At 36.3% G+C, this 20,942-nt stretch overlaps 1 pseudogene; it reads left to right on the plus strand.

The window, feature by feature from the left end:
- Window positions 1–20,463: 20,463 nt before the first annotated feature.
- Window positions 20,464–20,587, plus strand: LOC125999879 (uncharacterized; annotated as a pseudogene).
- Window positions 20,588–20,942: the final 355 nt, after the last annotated feature.

Genomic DNA, 20,942 nt, shown 5'->3' on the forward strand with positions numbered 1-20,942 from the left:
TGTAATGTTGATACCAAATGACATTTATTCTCATTTCAGGTGATTCACTAAGTGATATTGCCCATAGTCACATTTGTTATAGCTAATCAACCTTAAAATTGTTTTTGGGAGATTTTCCAGGTAGCACTTGACCGAAGTGAAGGTCTGAACACAGTACAGGGTCACCCCTATAGTGCTCGGGAAACATGGGGTGCTAGGGATAGAATTTGGGTTCTCTGTGTGCAAGCTGTGCGCTAGCTCTTCACACTGTCTCCTTTACATTATTTTATAGAGTGTCAGTGTCGGGGAGGGGCGTGATGCTGGCATACTTTCAGTAGCAATTCTTTGGGCCTAGTGGTACTTAAGAGCTATGATGCTGGGGATCAAACTTGGGCCTTGCACATACTAGTTCTACCATTTGAGTTATTTCCCTCAGCCCCAACTTAATTTTTTTTTTAAATTTTGAGAACAAAAGAGAAAGAAATTAACTTTGAGTTTAAGGAAGAGTCTTGGATATGACTTCAGACAGATATCCAGATAGGTCACTTCCTTTTGTCTCTACATCTTGTTTATTTAGAGAGGATCACATTTTGAAATTCCAAATTGTTGCTCTCCTTTGTACAATTATGGGGGTGGGGGCACACCCTGCAGTGTTCAGGATTTATTCCTGGCTCTATTCAGGAATCACTTCTGGAGGCGTGGTTGTCCATATGTGGCATCAGGGATTGAACCTGAGTCAGCTGCATACAAGGCAGATACAGCATTTTTGCCTTGTATATATTGCTATATTGTCACATCAGCCCCATGCAACTTTTTTGTAATTATTGTTTCTCCTCAAGTTATTCATGTAACTAGAATGGGAAGAACTCTGGTGTAGAAGCAAATTCTCTTAAGTTCTGATCTGAAGTATTTTCATTAACATTTTCAAAAATACCTAATCATGATCGCTGAAAGATACATTTTATTCAAATTCCCATGTGTTGACATAAAGACTTTGGATCTTTTGTATGCATAAACAACATGGTCTTTGTTGTACTGCTAATATCTCAATTATCTGATGGTACAGTGCTTCTCAGGCTACAGAGAGACCAATAACCTTTCTTTCCTTTAAGAACAGATTGAAGTCAGTTCTTTATATTTGGCTTTTGTCTGAATACTGCGATAGTATTCATTTAACAACATTCATTAGCCTTTTTGATATCCATTGACTGATGCCTGTTCTGTATATTGGTCCTTGGATTGACAGAATCAAGGCAGTAGGTCAGTAGTTTTCAACCTTTCTGTATGTGTGAAACAGCTGTGGTCCATGAAACTCGTGGTTGAAGACCACTGTACAGGTTCTAATTATTGATGTCAGCAAGCAGAGAATGCACTATGTCTGTAGGGTGTAAGAGGTGGGGAATGGGTGGGCCAAGGTATACTGAATTAACTCTGGCTAACATGGCTGGGATTACTCTAAGCAGGAAAAAGTTGTGACCTCTTTGAGTTTATTGTTGAAGCCCATCAAATGAACAAGTGGGCAACCCCAAGTTTTCGATTGCCTGTGGAGGTGCATGTCTATCCATTGAGGAAATAGCTCAAAATGCTATATCAGAAACATTTTTCTATCTTTCCATTGAGAAAATAACTCAATGTTTAAAAGAGACACCCACATATACAATGCACTCAAATTGATTGAGAGAAAGAGGTCAGTTCAGTCTTGAAATGAGGGGAAAGGCCACTCCAGAAAATAGTCAGGAATCCTATTTGGTATGCTGCAATCAGCAAATCTTATAGAAAATTAGACTGAACATTGAAGTTTTTGAAAGCAATTGATAATAAGATTAAATGAACTAAAATAAAATGTTATATCTGGTCAGAATTATATGAATCAAAAACTCATGAAAAACTATCTCCAGAATTTGGACAAACCAAATAAAGAGATCCTGCATATATAAGGCTTTTTACCATTTCACAGTGGGGAAAATAGAAGCATATAGCATATTCCTTCAGCATATCATTTTTTCTGTTATGCTGCATGCATCATAGCATGGGTAGATAATATCTGGTTATGACTATTAACTAGTCTAGTATCCAACAGCTTATTCAGGATGGGATCAAAATAATTTAAATGACTGAAACTTTTTTGTTTGTTATGGGGACACACCCAGCTATGTTCAAAGCTTACTCCTGACTGTTTAGAAATCATTCCTGGTGGTACTCAGGATATCATATGTAGTGTCAGGGATTCAATTGTGTTCAGCCACATGCAAGACTAGTGCCATAACCCTTGTACTATTTTATATTTACCCTGTTCCTTTGAATAAAAGAATTGAGGGAATGCTGGGGGTTTTACAAATAGACAAGGGAGACAAACAACAGACAAACAACATCCACTTGTACAAGTCTAAAGTTAGGCTCCAACTTGGATTTTTAAATGAGCTGCAGCAAATTTGGTTTGTTTATAGAAAAACATGGGTTCGAGAGATTAGAATAGCACTAAAGAAAGAAATATGAAACCATATCTTAGAAGATCATGAATATCATAGTTTTAGTAGCTTCTGATTTTTTTGGGTCCCTTCAAAGTAGTAGTACTCAGGAGGCCCAAGGTCCAATCCTGGCCATTTAGACTAATTTAATTGGAAATTCAATATGAGGGCTGATGGCACAGTGCTGCTGAGTCTTTCCAGATTACAGGCCACCCTGCCCTAACCTCTGTATTATATCTCTGTCTCCATTACTTTGGTTTATATCAGATGAATCAGACAGAGATAATATAAAAAATTCATTACTAGAAAAGTATAATAGGTGGAGGTGAGGCAAAGACTTTATGCTGTTGTTTTTTTTTATTATTTCTTATGTATTTAGATATTACCTCATTATTAGATGAATGCTTTGCAAATTTTTTTTTCATTTTGTGGGTTACCTTTTTCTTTTATTGACCATTTCTTTTGTTGTCCAGGGATATTTTTGGTTGATGTAGTCCCACTTACTATTTATTTGTTTGTTTGTTTGTTTGTTTGTATTTGGGCCATACCCAGTGATGCTCAGGAGTAACTCCTGGCAATGCTTTCAGAAATCGCTCCTGGGGAACCATATGGGAAGCTGGTGGATGGAACCGTGGTCTGTCCTAGGTTAGCGTGTACAAGGCAAATGCCCTACTACTTGCACCACTGCTCTGGTCCCTTATTTTTGCATTTTTTCTTGTGCTTTTGTCCTTAATCTAAAATCATTGTCATGACCCATGTTGGTTTGAAGCCTTTTCATTATATGTTCTAATATTTTTATGGTTTTAAGTCTTATGTTTATATTTAATTCATTTGTACTTTATTTTTTTTCCAGTGGTCTAAGATGAGAGGCCTTTATGGTTTTGCATGTGGAAATATCTACCGATAGTTTTCTCTCTCCATTTGTTGAAGTGACTGTCTTTTGTTCAGTAACTATTGTTGGTTTCCTTTTCAAATATTAATTGAACTGTTTTTACTTACGGGTCTACTTTAAAAATTTCAATTCTGTTCCACTAGCTCATATGCCTTTTTATACCAGTATCATACTGTTTTGATTGCTATCAAATATGGTTTAGATATGTATTAAAATTAGGAAGTATAATGCATACAGCTTAGTTGTTCTTCTCAGAATTGCTTTTAACTTTGGGGATATTTTGAAGTTTCTTATAAGTTTTAGTATAACTTTTTCTATTTCTGTGAGAAGCATGCCTTTGAGTTTTAATGTGAACTACATTGAATGGGTAACTGGGTAATATGGACATTTAAAGAATATTAATTCTATGGTTCACAAACATGTGATACCCTTCCGTTTGATTTCTTAAATAAGTATCTTAAGTTTTCATTGTAAATTTGCTTCACCTCATTAGTTAAAATTTTTCTAAGTGTTTGTTTTATGCTATCATAAATAAGATCATTTTCCTTAATTATTTTTGTCCATTTATTTTTCTTTTTTGAAGAATTCATTATTTATTAATCTAATTTCTGTTGATCTTTGTTGATTTTGTATCCTAAAATTTCACAGAGTTTCCAGATTTGATGTTACAATTTCTAGTGGATTCTAGTATATTTTTTGTATGTAAAATCAGTGCCATCTGTAAACAAAAACTGTTATGTTTTTGGTTCTCTAGTTTTGGTGCTTTTATTTATTTTTTGTCTCTTGTTAGCCTGGTCTAGAGTTTACAGTATTAATAAGGAAATGATAAGAGTAGGAATTCGGGCCCGGAGAGATAGCACAGCGGCGTTTGCCTTGCAAGCAGCTGACCCAGGACCAAAGGTGGTTGGTTCGAATCCTGGTGTCCCATATGGTCCCTCGTGCCTGCCAGGAGCTATTTCTGAGCAGACAGCCAGGAGTAACTCCTGAGCACCGCCGGGTGTGGCTCAAAAACCAATTTAAAAAAAAGAGTAGGAATTCTTGTCTTATTTTTTATGTTAGAGAAAACCTTTCAAGTTTATCATTTGAGTATAATGTTAGCTCTGGACTTATTTATCTTTATTATGTGGAGGTACGGTCCTTCAATACATGATTTATATGGAATTTTATGATGAATGAGTAGTATTGGGTCTTGTCAAATTCTTTTTATGCTACTCTTAAAATATATTTAATTTTTGATCTATTAATGTAATATCTGTAATAAAAGATATTTATATATTGAAATAATCCTAATATCTGAGTTGAATCCTACATGATTTTCTTGTAGGAATCTTATGTGCTTTTGAAGGTGTTTTGTTAGTATTTTGTTGATAATTTTTCATATTTATTAATTAGTAATATTGGCCTGTAGTTTCCCTTATGTGGCTTTGGTGCAGAGAAGAGTTGTAAGACTCGAAAGTTGAAAGATCGAGAAAGCTAATTAGGAGTTACGCCAATAATCAATTTGATATTACATAATCAAGTAAACTAGGATATGGGTTATAATGATGAGAAAGAGAATGGATTTAAAATAATTTACTGGTAGAATAGTTATAGAAAAAAGAAACAAAGCTTGATTCCTATGCTTTGACTTCCTTGGGGATATATAATGAAAAAATTAACTGTAAAAGAAGATATAGAAAGAGAATAGGTGTTTGAAAGTGAACTGAGTAGACAGCTCAGTACATAGGAAGAGAGCTATAAAGAGTATTTTGTGAGAAAGATGTATTTTATGTTTTCCAGTAGATATTTAAAAAAAATCAATGGATTAGTTTAAGATCCCCTAAATCAGTACTAAACTCTGGATGAAAATTTGGATCACTTAAAAAATTGGTATTTTGTTTTGCTTACAAAATCTGTTTCCTGGCCCTGGGCCAGGAAATTTTGATCTAATCATTCATCTGTATAGAAATATTAGAGCAAAAATAAAGGAAATTAAGATTGAGAGAAGGAAGATAGAAAATATCTACAAAACTAAGTTGGAATCTTTGAGAAGACAAAATTGTTAAATCTCTAGATAAACTATCAAGACGAATAAAAATGAATAAAATTGTAAATGTGGCTACCCTCATTTACATTACCTTCAGATTATAATTGATAACTAAGAAACATAAAGGATAAGGTGCTGCTATGAACAAATACATGTCAACAATCCAACTACCTAGAAAAAAGTAGAAGGAATTCTAGAAAACATAGAACCATACAGTTTGGAAGTCAAGCTAAAAAAATGACTTACTGACATCATGTCCCCAACCTCATGGCAGACTTTAGGTAGGAATCACCTTAGCTAAGGTTTTCATGCATAAACTGCTTTACTTATAGAAACAGATACTATTTATTTTGTTTTAAACCACAAGGTTATGATGTAAATCACAGCAATAAATCCCTAATGAAGTGCTTTTGAAAATTTGAGTGGTTGATGAAAATATTTCTTACCCACTAGGCCACTGTCACCCTGCGGACACAAACTAGGTTTCTTTGCTGTTATGTCTGGAATTTTTGCATTAGTAAATGAATTACTGAATCAGTATTATTTGGTTGTATTTTGAAAGTCACTATGTTGAAATTGCTATTTGGTTCTCTTGATGAATTACTGAATCAGTATTATTTGGTTGTATTTTGAAAGTCACTATGTTGGAATTGCTAATTGGTTCTCTTGTACTGACATGGCTTTTCGGAAAGTTCTGGGCCTAGGGGTGTTTTTTGAAAATTTAATTTGATAATTATTAAAAAAACTAGCTTTTCTCTTAATAAATTATCATGTTAGATCCAGGATCTACTTTAAAGGAAGATATTGTTTATAATCAATGAATAAATCAATCATGCAGAATCTGACATTTAAAAACTATCGTGTTTGGCCTAAGAAATAGTGCAGCATGTAAGATGCTTGCCTTGCATGCAGGAAATTTGGACTCAATTCTTGTTCTCCTGAGCTCTACCCAGAACAATTCCTAAGCATAATAAAGTCAGGTGTTCATTGCTGGGTGTGCCCCTCTCGCCGCCAAGAAATAGCAATAGAGAAAACATCACGATTTTGTAAAGGAAAACACTGTCTTAAACAGTGAAGTGTGTGTTAAAAAATAAAATTTGAAATAATTTCAGGCAAAGATGTGGGCCCAGTTAAACTGTAGACTTTCACTTGCGATGAATGACTTTTGCAGATTTGGCTCCATGATTTTCTTGCAAAATTAGCTTAACTCCCATCAGAATTTTATGGTGCATAAACTAAGACACTTTAGCTCTGTTATCCATAAGACACACTGAAGTATGACCCGAAAAGAGAGAATATACCATGAAAGAAATGAATAAATAGTCATGGAAGAACTATGGCATAAATGATAAGTAACGTGCATAAAGATATAAACAAGTCATTTGCAAGTTGGTATTCTATTGCAAATACTTCTTTTTCTCCATTGAGGTAGAAGCAGTGAGTATCTTATCACTATTCTTATCAGCATAAGAAAAATAAGACAGCACACAGTCCAAATCTAACCTGGAATGCTTTTTGAGCAAGGAGGTGGAGCATGTAGCTTAGCCCTGAAAAGGTGGGCGGTTCCAAGGGAAGCTTCACAGAGTGATGTTGGCAGGAGAACAAGACAGGAAAGGTGAATAGATTGTCAAATGAGTTCAGGTCGTGTCAAATAAATTGTAGAAATGAAAAAAAATTGTTTTCTAGAACAATTTATACTTTAGAATTATAGATAGGAATCCTGGACTATGCTATCACTCCTTTATAGATAAGAAAACAAGAGCCTGGACATTCTTTTTGTTTTAACTTTATGTTAACACTGTAATTTACAAAGTTATTCATAATACAGTTGTTTCAGGCATTCCATGTTCCAACACCAATTCCACCACCTGTGTGATCCTTCCTCTTTCATTGTCCCATTGCCCCAAACCTCCTTCTGGTAGACACAAAATATTTTATATTGCCTGTTACAACAGAATGGCTAATGGAATTATTGAAAATACTTCTATAAGAGAAAATTTGCTAAATTGCTATAACTCACAATGGAATCATAAAAGCCATTGTCAGAGGATTTATGAAGTTGTTCCTTGTTACTTGTTAGTTGAGCCGTCTGTTATTGTTTTTGTTTATTGAGCTTAGTTGTCTTCGATTCCACTTTACCAACTGATTTGATGTGTTTCTACTAGGTATTGTGGACTTTGCATGTTTACTACTTCAAAAAGTCCTGATCTGTAGATTGGGTCGATGGTGTTTCGACTGCTTTGGTTGGCTTCCATATGTTCCATGATCAGTGTTGAAATTAGGCCATTGTTTACATGGCAGATATGGGATATAGGGTGTGGATTCTGGGGCTTCTGGTATATTGGATATGGGGTGGAAGGAGATTGTCCAACTCCACTCTGAGAAGACCCCAGAATTCTAAGATCCCAAACTCAGTACCAGGAATTTTGTGTGGGGTTGGCTTTTGCAGCAATTAATTGTGAAACAGTGAAGTTGGGCTCTTTGCAAGGTTAGCAAACTGTGGAATGTGGGTGCAGCTTCTGGGCACTTGGCAGGGCGGAGACTAGACTTGTCATCTTCTGAGTCCTCCCCAGAAGTTTCAGTCCCAAGCCCTGTGTACCTGTGAGTTTTAGTTGGAAACTCTGGAAGTTCTAAATAACTTACTTGGATACTAAATTCTGACAGTGGTTATGGGAGGAAAAATTAGATAGTAATAGCCAATTAAAGACAGTCAGAAACTAACCTACCTTAGCCAATTGTTTCCACCTCCCTTCTGGCAATATGTGGAAGGGGTAATATTATGTTGTAATTAATTTCTAGGGCTAGACTACCTTGAAGTGAATAGTAGCTTGGTCATTACTCACCACATGTCCTTGAGTAGTTTCATCTCTCAGTTCCTAAGATCATGTAACCTGAAGATAATAGTGGCACCAAACTTGTAGGGTTGTAAAGATTGAACTAATAGTAATGTACTTAAAAGTTTCTGATGCATAGTTAAGTTCTTACCAAAGTTATTACATATTTATTAGCTCATCATGGGAATTCCCTCTCTGATTGCAGCTAGGAGAAAAATACACGTTGCTGAATTTCACACTGCCTCCTGATATTTTTTCCTCTGCATATTAAAATGTAAATGGATAAGATTATCCATATTAGAAAGATAGACAGGATTTAGAAACTGAGTTTTATTTGAGAAACCTTTGAAAAAAGAATGGTCTCCTTTATGCAGTGCATGAATCCAAATTATTTTGGGAGTACTCTTAAATATTAATGTCTCTTAAATGGAAGCAACTGAAAGTGGTGGTATGTTTTAATTGGGAATGGAAGTTGGATCTTCTTGTTCCTCTCAGCTCTTATGTTCAAGTGGGCTTTCTCACACAAATGTTCACATATCAGTACTTTCGATGCACTGGCATTTTTCCATGCAGAACTTCATTTACAGGACTATCTTGGATCTATGGTTATTTTTTCTTCTCTCTCCCAGAGTCCTCGAAAGTAAAATGCACGAAAGAAATGTTTAGTGACCTTGAGAAAGTTACATACAAATGACTCAATTTTTCTCAAGTTCCAATGGGAGAGAATAAGTAGTGCGAAGTGGTTTTCATTTCTATCCTCATTAGGGTTGGAAATGAAGTACTCTTTGTTAAGTTTGGCTGTGAAACCTAGGACTTCAGTTGGTTTATTTTTACTTACTACAAGTTTCAGTCCAAAGGGCTAATACTCTTTCTCAAAACATTTTAGTATACACCAACTCTGTTTCTTGTGACAGTAACTCAAGTTTTACAGTCAAGATGACATAATTATATGAAGCTTACCACAAAGAGTGGTGAGGACAGTTAGAGAAATAACTACACTAACAACTATCATGACAATGGTAGTGAGTGAGAGAAGTAGAATGCCTGTCTCGAATACAGGCATGGGTAGGGGAAGGAGAGAGATGGGGGCATTGGTGTTGGGAAGGTTGGTGGTGTTCTGTAAAGTTTTTTTTAAAACTTTTTATAGTAGAGTTTGTAGTAGAATTCTGTACAATATAACCAATATTTCTTATGACTTGAGAGATTATTATTAAATCACATATAAAAGGTAGTGTTTTAAAACAGAAACTTAAGTACTGGTGAAGGGGGGGTGTTCTTTTTTATAACTGAAACCAACTACAAACATGTTTATAAACATGGTGCTTAAATAAAGATACTTAAAAAAGATGAAATTATTAAATGAGAGACACATGACAGGCAGCCACCACTGAGCTCATATATCAAAGTTCAAGCAAGGATATAAAACCCTTTGGCTGTTTCTCAGCATTCTGCCATCTAACTTGTGGTTGTATTGTTATTGTATTAAATCAGAATCAGTCCCTTTGATATCACAGAGACTGAAATAGTTCAATAAATATGTATCATTAAATTGTTGACATATTTTTCTTTTAGATATGTAATGATTTTGATAAAATATTTGACTAATTTAAAAAGCTAAATGTCAGGAATGGAGAGGCAGTCCACATAGCTGACCCAGGTTTCATCCCCACAACCCATATGGTCCCCTAAAGCAGTGCCAGGAGTAGCCAAGAGGAAGCAATGAGCATGGCCTGACATGCCCTCTAACAAAAACAAATACAAACTCTGAATGTAGATGTTTCATTTATTCCCATATTCTATTCTCATAGCAGCTATTTCTTTTTTATTAAAAATGTGTGTTGTTTTATATGTAACTATTTTAATGTACCTTTATGCTGTCTTAAAACCCCAATTTCACCCTAAGCATTATGTACTGAGAAACCTTCACATTATTAAAATTGTTTTTCTTTTTTTTAATGTTTATATTTTTGTAAGAATTTATTCAAGAGACAAAATTGATTAACATAATGAGGTAAACTAACATAACATAATATAGTGACATAACATAACATATAATATAATTGATATAATACATGTAAGTCAAAGAAAGTTTCTGATTAAAAACACAATTTTTTTCCATAATGGCTTACATATCTTTCACAGTAGTATTTTAGGTACATATTAACATTGAGTCAGGGGAATACCCCTCACCAACTATGTCCTCTCCCCATTCCAGTTCCATTTATACAACCCATATAGCCCACCATCACCCCCCAGGCTGCTAGAGTAGGTGGACCCCTCTTTGTCTGGCCTACTATTAGTGATCACATATCTGTTTGGTCCTGGAACCCTCTCTTCTTTCCCACTTTATTTAAGAGGCAGAGCTAGAAAAGTCGAGGTATGTGGTTTTGTTTGAAGGCAAGAAAAGCAATAGATTGGGGTACAAAATAAGAGGAAAAAAGAAAAAAAAGAAGTCAAAAGTCAAATACGCTGAAAATGGACTGAGTCCCTCTAGAGGCTTCCAACCTCAGTTTGAGAGAAGACATGAAAAAGGTAACTGAAATACCACGACAATACAGAAAAAATATCGAATTAAATAACCGGTGAGCACTACAGCAATAAAGACAGGCACCACACAATAGTCTCAGTTCTGAAATCAAATCATGCTCGAGTGCAAAATAAAGAGGAAGACAAGACAAAATAAAATAAAATAATATTGGAGACATCATCCATAATCTCCACACCAAAATAAAGACATCAAAAAAAATCGATCAATCGATAAATAAACATGTGGAAAAATGATTGTTTTGTGCTTTTTTTTTTTCTCCTTTTCTTTATCCCCCTGCATAGGCACAGTAACTATTGGGATATTGTAGAGGGAATTCCCTTGACCTAGGAGATAACAGGGTTTCTCCACCCCTGAAGTATACTGTCATGGGATTAACTCTAGACTCTTTGCATGATCATTTACTCTCCCCTTGCTGCTTTCGTGGTGTGTGGAAGACTTCTGCTTTGTCTTGGATGGTAAAGTCAGACCTTTGTTTCTAGAGATCTTGGTGCTGTGCAGCTCAGGGAATGGAGTTTATGAAGTCTTTCTTTGTGGTTCTAGCAGTTATGTTTCTTCAGTGTCATTTTAATCCATCTTTTGTATTTGGTGTTCTTGGTATGTTGCTCCTAGAATGGAGCCTGGGATAAGTCTTTAGTTATGTTTCCGGAAGATCCGTTCAGTTGCGGTTGTCTCAGTCAGACTACTGGAATTGGAGCCCTTGTTTGTTGAACAGATCATATACCAAAAGCTAGGCTAGAGATTTTTGTTGCTGTTGTTGTTGTTGGTCCCTGGATGCGTACAGTCTAGTCTTGGTTGCAACAACCAGTCGTCTGTATATAGCGATCTTGGCTTTTGCACATATCAAAGGGTGACCTGTTTTCTGATTTTGTCTTATCGATAGCTGATGAGGAAGGACAACTTACTCTTAGATCAAGTTGTTCCCATTTCCTCCTTGTCACGTTATCAATTTAGGACTAGTTCATGTTGGTGTCAGAGCAGCATTGTAAATACCCTGGAGGGGATTTGGTTCCTGGAGCTGTTGTGGAGAACTCTGGCGTATCTATGTCTGGGATCCAGGAGTTAAGGCAGAACGGTCAGTGTCTTAGTTCCCTGGAGCCTAAATTGTTTCCACATGACATACATTCAGGGTGGGAGATGTCCCTGTGTAGTAAACAAGTATGAGTTCTTATCCCTAGTAGATAAGAGCTTGTTTTTATATGTACAATTCCCCTTTGTTTAATATGCTTTTGTAGGAGGAAGTGGTGCTACATTATATTGCTGGTGGATTTGGGGGGTGGAGAGTAGAGAAACCAGACTCCCGACAAAAACTAAGAATATATATGCTCACACCTATCTAAAAGAAAAAAAGTTTCTTAAAAAAAAGAAGAAGATTAAATAAAAGATGTAATTAAAGGGATAAAGTGGGGCCAGGAGAGATAGCATGAAGATCAGGCATCTGTCCTTTCTGTTGAAGGGTGGTGGCTCCGAACCTGGCATCCCATATGGTCCCCCGTGCCCTCCAGGGACGTTCTCCAAGCATAGAGCCAGGAGCACCCTCCCAGCGCTGCCAGGAGTGACCCAAAAGAAGCAAAAACAAATCAAATAAAATAAAAAAACTAAAACAAGACAAAACAAACAAAAGAAACTAACAAGAATAAAAAAGAAAAGAAAAAAGAAAGAAAACAAAGAAAAAGGGGAGAAAGTGATAAAGGAGATCACTTTTCATTTGGGGAGAAACAGGATAAGTGGTAGTATTATATAGGTCTATACTTATGATGAAAGAATAGGGTTCCCCTTGTCTTTTGAGATTTCCTTGTGAGGTGTGGGATCCAGGCAGGGAGGTCTTGGGTAGAGTTCTTGCAGTGGGGGTCCTTTGGAGCTAGTTCTGGTATCAAGCCACAGTCTACATTAGGGAGAGGTGATTAGGAGGGCCACACTGTCTGAGTCTGTCAGGGTGTTGGTTTTATTTTCTTGCCGGGAACGAGGTGAGAGCTTGAGTGGGTGTCTCTTCACTTGGGTAGTGGGTACTGGCTCGTTGTGGTAGGAGGTCTTTCTTGGTGCCTAGTGGATTGAGAGCTGAGGATGAAGAGAGTGTGGTGGGGATATCGGGGGTGGGATTGAGGGGTGAAGGAATAATCAGATTTCTGGAGGAGGGAGAGGGGATAGTATATGGGAGGGGTTACATAGGGTATAGGTATGAGTTGTTAAAATTGTTTTTCTATATGGACATTTTCTAGTCATAATTAAATTAACATCTCTGATATGTTAACTGAAGATTTCTGAGAAAATCTCTTATTTGAAAGTCTGTTCCCCATTTGGACCACATCATAGACTATTTTTAATATATATTTTGAAAAATTAGTAAATTGAGTTATAGAAATATCTATAAATTAACTAGACATTTATTCAATATTGGTAGAGGTCTGTAGTAGAATTTTATACAGTATAACCAATATTTCTTATGACTTGGGAGATTATTATTAAATCACATGTAACAGGTAGAGTAAATTATAATTTTTAGCCTAAGACATACCATTGGTTATTGCATTCTTTATATTTTCTTCCATTTATTTTCCTCTCCCATTCTCAACAAGTCCCTATTCACATCTTCTCTACTGTTCAGAGGCAGACAGTTAATGAATTAGATAACATTATTTCATTTCTGTGTACACCCCCAAATTTCTAACTTTTAGTGCACACACATTTTAATTCGTTTAAATGTTGATAATACTGTGTTGTCATTTCATTTTGTTTCTTTTTTAAGCACCGTGGATTTTAAGATATTTTATATTAGTGTAATATATCTATTGCTTTAATCTGTTGCATTGCTTTCATTTTCGTCATTCCTCACATTTTGTTCATTTTCCTATTAATGAAACAGGTTATCTCCTGACTACACACAACATCAAACCATGTCATGATAAACATCCTTGTATACTCTTACAGAGTGAAGAACAATTTCTAAAGGATAATGAACAGTAGAAGGAAGATGTAGAATAGAAGTGACGTGGGGAGTGGTGATAGTTCTAGGCACTTTGGTTGTGGTGAAAATATAATAATCTTGTACAATATAACTAGAAAAGTTATCATGACTAGGGACCAGAATAATACTACACAAGGTAGGGAGTTTACCTTGAATATAGCTGACCCAGGTTTGATTCCCATATTGTCCATAAAGTCCTTCTAGGAGTCATTCCTAAGCACAGAACTGGGAGTAACCCCTGGGCATCAATGGGTGTGACACAAAACCAAAAAGTTTTCATGATCTTATTCATGTTACCTACACTACATTAAAAATCAAAGTTGACTTTAGTTATTTTTTAATGAGGAATTCGCAGAATTTGAGCTGTGATTGTCTGTAGCTATATGCATTTCCTCTGTTAGATTTGAACTACTGATGGGCTTGGAGACTATATTTATTCATCTTTTCCATTGACTTCCTCTCTAGGAACAGAGTTGTCACTCACAAAAAGTTAGTTGAATAAGTATATCTTAAAAAATGAGTGATTGGGGCCAGAGCGATGGCCACAGCGGTAGGGCATTCTCCTTGCATGTGGCTAATTAGGATGAAGCGCGGTTTCATCCTTGGCTTCCCAAATGGTCCCCCAAGCCAGGAGCGATTTCTGAGCGCATAGCCAGGAATAACCGCTGAGCATCACCAGGTGTGGCCCAACCCCCCACAAAAAAGAATGATAAAGGAAACATGGTTCCTGTCTCAGATAATTCATATGTATCATATACCTCTAAGTGTCCCATTCATGAATAATTAAGAGATACATAGAAGTATGTAACTGAGTTATCATTGTAGGTTACAGTTTTTTGATAACTTTTCATTACTCATCATGTGGCATGTTTTTAAAAATGTTTAAAGCGTTATGATTTACAAAGTTATTCATAGTTGAAATTTAGACATAAAACGTCAGCACCAATCCTGTGTCAACACATTCCACTAATGTTCCCAGAGTCTATCCCACACCCTTCATGTCCAGCCTGCCATCAAAGCAGGAACCTTTTTAAGTTTGGTTTGTTGTGTGTTAAAGTTTGGGGTCTCATGAATTTAATGCTGTTGACTCCATGGTTTGAATATTTAATTCTGTTCTTCCTTAACTCCATCAATGCACCTGATTCCCCTTTAGTCCTATACCAAATATTTCATATTTGTCTTTCTCCCCCTCCAATCTATTTCTTTCCTTTCCTTCACTATACTCTAGGCCAAGAGTGTTGTAAGGCAACCCCCGTCTAAACAATTGAATTCCTTCATGTAGTTTCTAAATACCACATAGAATTGATATCATCCTGTATTTATTCTTCTTCTGGCTACTTCATTTAATATGATATTCAATTCTATACATGTTGCAGAAAATTACATGCTTGCATTATTCCATAGAGCTATGTAGTATTCCATTGTATATATGTACCACATTTTCATGATCCACTCATTTATTATTGGACATATAGTTTGATTCCATCTCCTAGCTATTGCTAGTTGGATAGTGGTGTGCATCATCTTTTTAAATGAAGTTTTTCTGTCTGGGAATAGATACCCAAAATGAAAACTACTGGGTCAGATGGCACAGCTTGATTTGAGTCGACTGAGAATCCTCCATACAGTTTTATGGGGTTGAAAAGACAGCATTCCCACCAGTAGCACATGATCATTCATTTTTACCACATCCTTGTCAACACAGATTGTTACTAGTATTTTTGTTATGTGCCATCCTCATTGGTGAAAGATGATATCTCATTGTCATCTTGATTTGTATTTCCCTAAAGATAAGTGATGATGGGCATTTATTCGTGTGCTTGTTGGTATAGATGGTATAGTTTTTAATCCTTTTATACAAATTCTAATACTCTAAATTTTATATTATTTGTATTAAACATCCAAAATTTATGAGATTATAAATTATTGATTGGTAAGTCTTGACTCATGCTAGGGATTATGTTTCATCTTTTTAAATATATCATAAGTGGACATTAAAACTTAAAAGTTGGGGCTGGTGAGGTGGCGCTAGAGGTAAGGTGTCTGCCTTGCAAGCGCTAACCAAGGAAGGACCGTGGTTCGATCCCCCAGCTTCCCATATGGTCCCCTTAAGCCAGGGGCAATTTCTGAGCTTTTAGCCAGGAGTAACCCCTGAGCATCAAACGGGTGTGGCCCCCCAAAAAACAAAACAAAACAAAACAAAACTTACAAGTTGTGTTCAACTGCTCAAAATTAATAAATAATTCTCTTATATTATTACTATGTCTGACCACTTCTTTCTGCCAATTGATAGAGATGAAAAATTTTTAGGACACTTACCCAGACTTCATATGCCAATATGAATTTTACCTTAAAATATTTTATTCCGCCAAACTTTCTATTTTTACACTGGGAAATCCTTGAGAGGAAATGTATCCTTTCTTTGCCAAGTAGTGTCTATTTTGTGGAAGAAGAGAATTCACAAAAGTATTACACTAGGATTGTAGGGATAATACAGTGGGTGGGGCACTTTTCTTGCATACAGCTAACCCTTGTTCAATCCTTGGCATCCCATATGGTTTCCTGGAAATTCTAGTAGTAATTCCTTAGAGCAGAGCCAGGAGTAACCCTTGAGCAATGCTGTGTGAAGTCCTCAAAACAAATAAAATATAATAAATAAATTACAGTGATTCTAAAGCTTCTTAATTCTATCATCTCAGAGTTCAAAGGTATTTGTTGAAACTGTACAATTATAGACATTTTACCGGTCAGAATGATTCTGCTTTGTAATAAAAAATATTTCCTATATATAATTATGCATGAAGTGGCATATACATTTAATAAATGCAGAATCTTTCTAATTAATTCGTTTACTGATAAAAGAGAGTGAAAAAATTTCCTATATATATATATATAATTCTGCATGAAATGGAATACACATTTAATAAATGCAGAATCTTTCTAGTTGTTATCCTCTGCCAGCTCTCACCAATGTTTGTTGTTATTACCATACATTTCTCTGACATTTTGCAATATGGAAAAATATGGTGTAAAGAATAACCAGGCATTTCTCATTGATCACCCACTGTTTCCAAATGTTTCTGTCTACTAGAACTGTTGGGATTTTACCAAGTGGGAACACAGATAAAGTACCAGAGTTGAGGTAGCTGGTGACCTTGCGTGTGGCTCCTGGTTTTATCCAAGCACACATGGTCCCTTCATCATCATCAAGACTGACTCCACCCAGCATAGAGTTGGGAATAGCTGCAGAGCACTGCCTGATGCCCCCCCAAGCTCTAACAACAATATATAAAATGACACAAAATGCTATGAGAAATGTAGTTTCTCTGTTGGTCCTTCAACTTGTTTATCATTTCTAAGCACAACCCTACAAAAATTTCAAATTGTCATGGCAACCAGATTACAGCATAGATGAAACCCTGATATGAGATCTGATGATAATAGCTGGCCCTCCGGCGTCTGAGTCCCAGAGAGGTAGGGTATGTGGGTGGGAGAAGTCTGGAGTCTCTTCTCTTAGCCCTTTGGCAGCCTCAACTTGCATAGTCTCATCTGAGACACAGATTAAACGTTCATTCCCAATGGTAGTCTAGAGCTCAAATTATACTGCAGGGGAAAGGAGTGTGTCCATTTTTCCTAGAGTCAACTTCCATGCACTTTGGTGTGTAATCACTGTGCCAAAGTTATGTCCCTTTGTAAATAAGGCAAGTACACAAATACTAAACACAAATATAAAGCCCCCTTTTAAAATGTTCTCAAAAAACTTTTGAAGAATCTTTTCAACTACATCAACACAGAGAAACAGTAACATTTCTTTTTTCCTTATTGTGATAGAGAGATCCTTATGCATCATGGATTCTACTCCTGATACATATTCTGAAAAGATCTTATGTGTTCTTTTTTATCAGTTCTGTTTATATTAGTGTCCTTTGATTTGGGAACCTGTTAATATATGTAGCAAAATATTGTTTTTCTCTTATGCTTGTGTTATGTGATTTGTATTTCAGTATTTTTCATTATCCATTGTCAAAAAGAATTTACAGTTTCTTGCTATTCTAAGTTTTATATATATATATGCATATATATATGTATATATGTGTGTGTATGTTCCTTTTACTTGGGTCTTTTATGGAGTGTAAGAAAGCTATCTAACTAATTCCATATGAAAGTCTGTTGCTCGACATGATTTATTAAATATTCCACCATTTCATCATTCTGAATGTCCCCTTCATTATGATTTTTCTTTTTCTTCCATCTCCTTTCTTTTGAGTCTGATCTACATTTTTATCTCTACTTTCTGCACCAGCATCATATTGTGTTCATTGCCACAACAGCATAGGTGATCATACTGTTTACTAAGTTATTTTTTCATAAAATTTTCCTGTTAATTTCTTCTACAGGGAATTCAGGATCTACTGAATTGATAATTTACGAGGGATTTTTCGGTATCAACATGAATTCATTCATGTATGGGGAACTGGTATGAACACTTTCAAATGTTTTGAATGAGTCATGTAGCTATTACATTTGTAGAGGTAGGTTTTGTTTTGTTGTTGGGGGGCACATATGTGATTCTCAGGGATTAACCCTGGTTATGCACTCTGAACAGGAATTACTTTTAGTAGTGCCATATGGGGTGCTAGGGATTGAATCCAGGCCAGCCCCAGGCAAGGCAAGTGTCCTTCTCTTTGGAGCCCATAGATGATTAATTCTTCAATAAGGAATTATCATTTTGTCTTTGAATACATTTCATATTTTCATTAGTATTGTATTTTTTTTAAATTTTTGTTTTTTTTTAGGAGAAGTGACCATAGAAGTGGATTGTAGTTTTATCAGGTTTTCTTTGTGTATATGTGTTCCTATACTCAAGATGCTTCTGTGTTTATGGATGCACTATTAATTTTTTATACGAATCTTATCTCAAGAAACTTAGGAGAATCCCTATTGGTCTTATCATATAGATTTATTATTGAATTAATTAAATCTGTAAATAATGGAATTTCACTTTTTCCCCTTGCTTTCTCCAGCATGTTATTTTCAGTTGTATAAAACCTTATAACAAGAGAAATAGACATTCTCTTTGAAACATTTAATCATGTCCCAACAAAACATCAAAGAAAATACTTAGTTTTTTGTTTGTCTGTTTTTTTTTTTGTTTTTGTTTTTGTTTGTTTTTTGGGTCACACCCGGCAGTGCTCTGGGGTTACTACTGGCTCTATGCTCAGAAATCGCTCCTGGCAGGCTTGGGGGACCATTTGGGATGCTAGGATTCGAACCACCGTCCTTCTGCATCTAAGGCAAATGTCTTACCTCTGTGCTATCTCTCCGGTCCCAGAAAATACTTATTTTTGAATACTTTTAAAAATGTTGTGCTATTAACTTAACTCCATAAATAAATCAAATTATAAACGTCCAAAAATAGAATCCTAGATTGTTTAGTGCATAAGTTTCTGGCCATGTTTTTGTTTGTTTTTTGTTTTTGAGTTATGCCCAGTTGTGTTCAGGGCTTAACCCCTGGCTCTATGCTCAGGGATCACTTTCTGGCAGGGATCACTTTCTACCTCATTCTCCACTCCTCTGATCCACTGTTCCTTTTCATCATCCCATCTTCCTTCTCTTCTGTCTCCTCATACCAGTTGTGCTCAGAGCTTAACTCCTGGTTTTATGCTCAGGAATCACGTTCTGGCAGGTCTTGTGGTATTATATGGGGTATCAGGGATTGAACTTGGTCAGTCTCATTCAAATAAGCACCCTACCTGCAATGTTATTCCTTTAGCTCCTAGATCATTTCTTTTTTCAAATCTTTAAAGAACAACAACAAATTTTATTTTTGCTCTTGAGCCACACCCATCTGCTTATAGGGATTACTCCTGTTCTTTGTTAAATGGGTTACTCCTAGTCTGGTTTGGGGAAACAGATGAGGTACTGGGGATTGAATTTGGGTGAGTTCAAACTGCTGGACTATCTCTCCATCACCTGGGTAATTTTGTTCTCTTGTTCTTCTTCTATTCTCCCTCCACTCCTCTTCCTTTTCTTCCCATTCCTCCTCCTTTTCTCCTTCTCTTCCTTTTCTCCATCCTCACTCCCTCCTATCCCTCATTCTCCACTCCTCTTGATCCACTGTTCCTCTTCATCATTCTATCTTCTCTTCTGTCTCCTCCTCATCTTCCCACTCTCCTCCTCCTCTGCCTCCTCCTCCTACTCATTCTCTTCCCCTCTTATTACATCTCCAACTTCTATTCCACCGTTTTCTACCCTATAATTTCATCTCGTTATCATCTTCCTCTTCTACTTCCTCATCTCCTCTTCCTCCTTTGTCTCCGGGTCCTCCTCCTCCTCCTTCTCCTTGTGCTCCTCACCCTCCTCTTACTTCCATCTTTTCTCCTCCTCTCCTTCTCCTATTCACTCTCCACTTCCTTTTTAAATTTTTATACTTCCATCCTCAATTTTTAACAAATTTAGTTATAGAAGTTATTTACAATGCTTATATATAATAGTTGAGATTTAGACATTCAGTATTCCAACAATACCACCCCACTGGTGTCTTCTACCCCCCCCCAAGCTTCTCCTTCCTCTATCAGTGTCCCCTTCCCACCAGCTAGCTCTTCCCCACACCCTCCAAGGAGGAATAATTTATTATATAAGACAGGACTAGACTTATCCATAAACCATAGACACCTATTTTTACCGGTAAGTTACCTTATTTATCCCACCATCCAAGTTTAAGACAAGAACCTTTACAACAAAAATGACCCATAGCCTCCCAATTCTTACCACAGGCTGTGTTCTTTACACTGACTGTATAAAAAGAGGAGGAACCCTTACACACCTCAACCCACCAGGCCCTTTGCCTGGTCTGTATTGTAAATTGGGGGACAACAGTATAATTAAAAAAATGACCCATAGTTTCAGCAAGACCAAATAGCCCCAAGAACTCAGGCACTGAACTGTTCCAGCCCCATGCAAACACTAAAGAAAACAGAAGATTCACAGAAAACATGCATGTTTATTGCAGAGGCCTGTTCAAACAAGAGGGGGTGGGGGAACTAGTTGTTTTAATTCTATATCTCTCCTCTTCCTCCACCTCTTCCCCCTCCCTTTTTAGTCCTGATTTTCCCAATCATCATCTGGAAACTCACATCCCACTCTAGAGGTGGAATAGCTGCCAATATCAGTGTCTTGGATCTCCTCGCTATCCTCTAGGTCCTTCTCCCTCTCATTATCACCTTCATAACT

Source organism: Suncus etruscus, chromosome X (genome assembly GCF_024139225.1).
Source record: "Suncus etruscus isolate mSunEtr1 chromosome X, mSunEtr1.pri.cur, whole genome shotgun sequence".
Lineage (NCBI taxonomy): Eukaryota > Metazoa > Chordata > Mammalia > Eulipotyphla > Soricidae > Suncus > Suncus etruscus.